We start from the raw sequence: 7,183 nt of genomic DNA on the forward strand, positions 1-7,183 counted from the left end.
TTGGTATAGTAATTAAACAAATCAGGTTTTTCCGTTTTGCTGTAATACGAGAGATGGTTTATGAATTTATTGATTCTACCATTTCTTAAATGTTTTCTTAGAATAATGATTGTAGGAGATAATCGCCATTGTATGAATACAACTTTACTAATGGCTACTTATTTATATAAGAGAGGATCATATTTTTCATATATTTGTTAATAATATTGGAAATTACTGAACGGTTTTCCCTAATTAATAATTTTCACTTCATTTAATATTTTTCATTATAAACAGTGAGCACAGTAGCCTGGTACTACTTTACACGTAACAAATAGTTCACGCTATGATTATGTTCTTAGTTAGGCTAAAAAATATAGAAAACGCCTCAATTGTCTCGGACAGGGGTTGTATGATTTTTATAAATTTTTGTGCGCAAAAGTCTTGTGATACGTCCGGTATTATGGTAGTATCTAGATTGTTGTCAGATCTTTCCTTTTTCCGGAAAAATAATGAACTTTGCTATTTCAAATAAATCACTCTATATACTTTGTGTTTTTATAAATCCTTAAGAAATACTGATTATTTTCCATGCAATATTCTCTATACCTAAATGCCATAATTAGTCTCTTAATTTATTTTCTAAATATTGAGATGTCTGCCCTATGTAGACAGCGTTACAATTAGAATGAGGCACTTGATATATAGCTTCTTTTGTTTTTTGGTGTTTTAGATTTTAATTTACTGAAATATTTGGATAATCTGTTATGTCCTTTATGACTAACATTAATATCATATTTATTGAAATAGAAGTAATATTATATATCAAGTACTTTGTATTAATTGCGACGCTGTCTACATAGGGCAGACATCTCAGTATTTAGAAAATAGACTAAGAGGTCATCAATACGATAAAAAAAATAGAACTGCATTCAGGAATTAATGAAATAACAAAAAAACATAAATTCAATTATAAAGATACAAAAATTCTTGAAACGGAATCTAATACACGAAAAAGGGAATTTTTAGAAATGGTTCACATTCATAAGAACGAAAAGGCTATAAATGATTAAAAAGACCTAAATAATTTGAGTAAAATTTATAGCTCTATTTTGTAAATTCTAATAAAAAGTACAAAAAAATTAATATTTGAGATGTAAGGACTAAAGAGAAATTAATTTTTCTTATTAGAACAAAATTCTAGTTTTATTTTATTCTTATTTTGATATTCAAGATGAAGGTGATCTATTGATCAATATAAATACGCAAATTGTCAGTGTCAATATTATATTTTGATAGAAACTTAAAGTAAAGTCGAAACGTCATTTTTTATATATCTTTTAAAAATTATTAAAAAAACTAATTTTGAAACAGAAGAGACCTAAAATGAAGAGCATCTAGAAACATATATGAATTATAGATATAGCGTGAATTAAGTCGTACTTTTGCAAATAGAAATATTTCATCTTCAGCGTCTTTTACAAATCTATCTACATTCTCTTTCGTCAAAATCTCCGGTTTTTTTGTATTGTATACTATATTTTTCAAATCGCATTATTTTTCAAATTTTTGGTAGGCCAGGGCGTATATACTTCTTGATTTTTCAGGTATAAAACTACTCAATGCACCATTTGCCGACCCTATTACTTCAAATGGAATGTCTGATTCGCTAACTAAAGAGAAATTTTGAAAAAAAGGTGCTTCCTTCAATAGTAACAATATCTTTAACACCATTTGATTCCGCATTATTATTTTTATTGTAATTGAAGATTCTATTAAATATATGAGAGCGTGGAATTAGATAGAGAGTTATTGTTCAATTCGAGTAATTTACAAAGTTCGTTTTGGCAAACATTACTCTTGATGAACAATATCGTTCTTTTCATAACTAGTTACGTAAATAACTAATTTGCGACAAATATGTCCAAGGTAAAATCTATTTATTTTCAGCGTTTTTTTTTAACTTAAAGTTGAACGGTTTTCCCGCAACAACTCTATCAATTTTTAAACAGTAATATCCTGATACAAGTCACTCTATAATGATTCTTAGTATTTTTATTAAGCACATACATTCTGAAGAAAAAAGTTACCAACTTATAACTTATAGTTGGAGTGGGATGAAGTTTATTTGAGATTATTATCACATCCTTATTGTTCGAATAAGTAATTTATCAACCTGACAAAGTTAATAGTTAAGTAATGATTTATTATTTTGTTAAGGTCAAGGATACGTCTAATTACGATATTATTTGTGGGGGAATTTCCAATAAGTAACATTCGTTTCTAGTATATAAAAAAATATTACAATAGATGGAATTATGTGTATTTGAAATTATATGCTGGAGAGGTGTTTCAAAAACGCAAAATGCAAAATAAATTTTTGAAATTACTTCTGAACAAGAAAAACAGGTATACCGCTGGAAAACTTTTCATCCAAGTTGAAGTATTAGATATCCGTCAAATATATTACTTACAAATCAATTTAAGACAATACTTACTTCTTCTTTTTCTTAGCGTGCCGTATCAAATTCTCTTAACGTTGTCTATCAGCAGGGCAAAACACTCTCTATCTTGAGCTAGTCTAAATAACTGTCCTGCTTCCCTTTTACCTGTCCATTCTCTAATTTTCTCTAATCAAGAGGCTTGTTTCCTTGCAATTCCTCTACGTCCTTCAACTTCACCCATCACGATCAACTGGAGGACACTAAACCGGCTACCATTCATTATGTGTTCCAAATTAGCTATTTTCCTGCATTTAATGTTATCCACCAATCTTGAGCTTGCGTCTATATATCCAAAACCCTCAAAACCCTCAAAGCGATTAATGGTAGATATTTTTAAAGTCCATGCTTCGACACCATATAAGAGAACTGGCCATACGTAACATTTGATTATCGTTTTCCGGAGTTGAAATTTTAAATTATCATTAGAGAAGAGTGATCTCATTTTAAAAAATGTTGTACGAGCTACATCAATTCCACATTTTATTTTCTTATCGGGATCCAGTTATTCAGTAATGTAGCAAACAAGATATTTGAAATTGGACACTCTTTGAATCATTTCTCCGTTTACCTGTAGCTGTGTGTCATAGCACAGCAAACGAATAAATACCATATATTTTGTTTTAGAGCAGTTAATGCTTAGACCCATCTCTCTTCCCACTCTATCAATGGCGTTTAAAAGGCAACAGCAACAACTGTATCGTCTGCGTATCTGATTGTATTTGTAAGTTTATTTACTCCATATGATAAGTTGTGTCTAGTCTACTTGAAGATCTTATCTGAATATAAATTAAACAGAATGGTGAGGGTATGCAACCTTGTTTCAACTCTATTTTTCCTTAATATATTTACTAACTTGTCGTGTTGTACTCGATCGAATGCCTTTTCGTAATCGATAAAGACTGCAAATACATCTTTCCGTTGGTACCGGCATTGGTAGTAATTTATTCAATGCAAAAAGTGCTTCTCGTGTTCCCAACCCATTTCTGATGCCGAATTGAGTTTCGTCTTGATTTTCTTCGCACTTAGTTCTGATTCTAGCGTGGATGATTCTTAATAATATTTTTATAGTGTGACTCATAATACTTATCAGTCTATACTCTATAGTCGCTACAATGCTTTGGACTGGAATACTTACACAGAGATAAATTACAAGGTTGAACACATGGCTATGAAACTAGGAATAAACAAAACTATGTTGCACCCCTTATGATCAAGAACATGGTATAGACAAGTTTTTTGTACTTAGTGAATGTATTATATAACCTACCAGATAATATGAAAAAATAAAATACACTGAAAAGATTCAAAACTGCATTAAAAAGTTATATTAGGAATAGACCAAGAAAAAATATACATGAAATAATTGACAGTTATTGATCTAAAAGAAACTGAAAACGTACATTGATTGTGATGCTATATTTATACAAAATTGATTTTATGTTATATAAAAAAATTTTTCTACTTCACTTTATGTTTTTGTTTCATTTCTTATATGTAATAGTTACCTTAGATTAGTTTAGGAATATGTTCTTGATTGATTTTATATATTTATTTAGTTCTTATTTAATGAAATGTCTACCACGTACACAAACTATTGTAGAGGCAGTTCCTGTGGTTATTTTTGTCTTCATTGAAGTTTCAATATTTCAACTCAATGTGATAAATTATACCATATTATGTTTATGTGTGTTTTTGCTATATCTTTAGTTAATGTTTTATAATTATTGCCCATCAGTATTTGTTTAATAGTGACTTTTTTCGAGAAAATTATGAGATTTATGTTATGTAGTGTTGGTATATGTGACTTTTTCACCGATATATTTTCAGATTTTCATATGGTATTCGTTATTTTCATATAATAATGTTTGTTGTCCAAAGCAAAGTTGTCAGTTGTCGCTTATACAAACTCACTGGGTTTTTTACGTTGTTGAGTAGGGTGTTGATGGTTCCTCCATTCATTTCTATTATGAGCTAGGTCCTTTGCTTCTTACCAGTTTATTCATCATTCATTTAGTATTCTTGTTACAACTTCATCACACTATTTTCTTGGTCTACCTCTCTTTCTGTTTTTTCCAATTTTCGCTTTATATACTCTTTTAACAGGTCATTCATCCGTTGTAAATGCCCTCGCCATTTTTGTTGTCTTTCCCTCTCCTTTTTCTTAGGGAATTTCATTTCTGTAGCTTGAAATCCACTTCGCTGTCGTTCTGTCAATACCCAAGATTCACATCCTAATATTAGAATTGGTCTCTATACATGTCTTTTTGAATATCGTTAGTTTTCGTGTCTCTGGATATTTCTTGTACTTGTATGGGGGTAACCCTATTGTATTGACATGGAGCTCTGCCTTCTGACTCGATCGATCCCGAAACACTCCCCGGTACGAACAACATCTAAAAATTGTTCGTCGTACCATCTGACGTAATGCCTCTCTACATAGATGAACCTAACGTTAAACTGTAGGTGAAATTAACAGAGAGACTAATACCAATCTGAACCTGAGGTATATCACACCCTTCCTAAAATACCGATGAATTCAAATTTTCTTAATAGCGCATAATTTAAATTAGTTCAAAGTAGTTCAAACTGCTACCTCAGAACTAATGATCTTTCAATTTTATGTTATTGTTTGTAATATTTCTGAAAATGGCATATTTCAAGATACAATATTGCAAAAGATATTCAATTGAGATTTTAATAACTATTATGAAAAGAAAAATAAATTTGGAAATTTATTAGTTTTAATCTTATTAGGATAAAAAGTTATTGTGAGAGCACTTACTTCCTCACTCAAAAGAAATATAGTAATATAATAATTTCTCAATTATAATAATTGCTCCAGGACTTTGATTGATTTCTGTCGGACAGTCGAGGTTAGGTTTCATATAAAATCATGTTATGCGGTAGAGTATTGTTTGCAGTAAGTGAGGATTCGCTTGACAGACATACGATCTTTTACAGATAGGACGCATCTTCTGAGTCTTCTCATTGTCACAGTTTCACTCCTACTCATAATATTTCAGGGGAGGTGAAAAGCAGATGGATAGAGTTGTGTAGTGCTATCGTTATGTTGCTCCATATATCGCGCCAAGATTCTTGAATAAAGTAAGTCTTGAGATCATTATCACGCTGAACTAGGATTTCAGAAGATTTGATGGAGGCTTCTTTGGCATGCTGATCTGTAGATTTAGATGGAAGCCAGTTGAGAGAGACTGTATATCATGCGCACTGAGAGTTTGGTAGATGTAATGAGGGTGGTAGGTGAATATCGTTTTAATTTTCTGCATGGACAAAAGAGATTCAGTACATATGGCGATATCTTCAAGGTGGGGGGATATTTATATATTGAAGCTTGAAGGATGCTGCATAGTTCACCAGTATAAACACTACCCCTCGAGAGTATGCGAAAGGAACTTATGAGTTCGTGGTTTGTAGTGACTGCACATCCGACACAGGAATCAATTTTGGAGGAATCAATATAAAGGATTAGGTTGAAGTATTTTTTACAAAGAATAAGCTAACAGATTTATTGTAAACGTGTGTGGTGGACTATAGGAATATTTTTGATCCAAGGAGGAAGTAGGTAGGTCAAAGAAAGGGTGGTATATTTGAGTAGATATGTAAGAAATGGGGAATGGGGTGAGGGATAGAATTCATTATTTAATGAAAATAGCTCATTAAAATGTTACATATTAGATAATTAGACCTAGTTTTAATAAAATGTATTACTGGTCCGTATTCGGGAAAAATGCATTACATTAGTAGCTTCGCAACAGCTACAGCTCTGAACTTTAATAAGAAGCCTTGACTCATCTTTGTGAATTGTCTATAAAATAGGAGGTATATCTAAAGTTGATGTAACGACATAAAACGAAGAAGGATGTCAGATATAATTTCTAAAATTGCTAAGCGCATTGTATCTACAATGATTCTCCTTTACTCACTACCACCGACTCATTTCTTTCTCCTGTTAAGAAAACTTCATAGCTCCTCGAGATTTCCATTGGATAAAATTTTACAACAAATATTGGAGCTTCTGTATGAACGGTCATTTTTATTTCAAAGTAACTATATAGATGCATATTCATAACCATCTAAAACCTTGAAGCCAGTCATCTTTTGAAATTCTATTAACGAATCTATGAATAGCTAAAGAGTAACAAGAAATTAAACATATCTAAATAAGGCTACAAGGGTGGATGCTCAATAACTACCTGATGAGACCGAAGAACTGTATGTGAACATTTTCATAGGTGTAAAAGTTTCATTGTTCTAGAAAATAATTATAGATATGAAACTACCAAAATATTTTACTTAAAACATTTTATTAATAACAAATGTTATTTAAGACAAATTCATAAGATTGAAATTTTATACATCGCATTCATCATTTTCTTTATCTGACATTTCTCCAATATCTTGTATATGTTATATGTATTTGGAGAGAGATAAGGAGACATACAAGTTTGGAGGAGTTTTGTTTATTTTGAATTTGGTCTTGTTTGGTTTGGGATCTTTATGAAGCGTGTATTTTCTTATGTGAATATGTGTACGATTCAGAACGTTTAGAATTAAATAGGTATGGTTATTGATGTGAGATTGTCTCTGGATTTCAGAAGCCCTAAATTGGATTGAGCAGGAGGAGAGAGGGTTGCATTTGTAGCCTCTTCTTAGGCCACTTAATTTTTTAACAAGTTCAG

This window comes from Diorhabda carinulata, chromosome 3 (assembly GCF_026250575.1).
Source record: "Diorhabda carinulata isolate Delta chromosome 3, icDioCari1.1, whole genome shotgun sequence".
Lineage (NCBI taxonomy): Eukaryota > Metazoa > Arthropoda > Insecta > Coleoptera > Chrysomelidae > Diorhabda > Diorhabda carinulata.